This window comes from Crocuta crocuta, unplaced genomic scaffold (genome assembly GCF_008692635.1).
Source record: "Crocuta crocuta isolate KB4526 unplaced genomic scaffold, BGI_CrCroc_1.0 scaffold482, whole genome shotgun sequence".
NCBI classification, from domain to species: Eukaryota; Metazoa; Chordata; class Mammalia; order Carnivora; family Hyaenidae; genus Crocuta; species Crocuta crocuta.
Window position 1 is genome coordinate 776,016 of NW_027527459.1, and position 554 is coordinate 776,569.

The window sequence follows — 554 nt, forward strand, 5'->3', positions numbered from 1 at the left end:
GGAATTGCTGACAATTTATGCAGTCAGCTGGAAAAGAAATCACCACCACGTTGGCTTGATTTGTGCTGGGGTGGACAGACGCAGATTTTTTTTTTCCATGAAAGAACATATGCCCCCTGTTATGGTCACACTTGAAGATTTGCTCCTGAAAGAAAAGGAACATGAGAAAAGTCCAAACACTAAATGGATAGTTGTAAAGATGACAAGGTACTCACGCCCAGCTGTATTTGGACATACTTATAGAGAGAGAAACCCCCCCCAGGACATTTTGCTTCATTAGAAAAATCGATAGAATTCTATATCCTCCCAACATTTGTCACCCCTGCAAAACAGGGGCCAGCTTATTTTAATCACACTTTGTTGATTCATGTAATGAAAAGGCATCTGCCTCGTCAAATCGCAGATAATCAAATCCCTGGTATTAAGTGACAGGCCTCATTCCTAGTAGAGCCCGTCAGTGTATCCAAGAAACAGAAACAAAGTCATCTTGCCTGAAAGAGGTAGCATGGTGAAGTATTGCCTGTGACTTGTCGCCGTTATCAGATTTAAAACTC

At 41.7% G+C, this 554-nt stretch overlaps 1 protein-coding gene across 1 annotated transcript in view; it reads left to right on the forward strand.

The window, feature by feature from the left end:
- GRIA3 (glutamate ionotropic receptor AMPA type subunit 3) overlaps window positions 1–554 on the forward strand; it is a 273,791-nt gene that overhangs the window by 185,393 nt on the left and 87,844 nt on the right. The window lies entirely within an intron of this gene.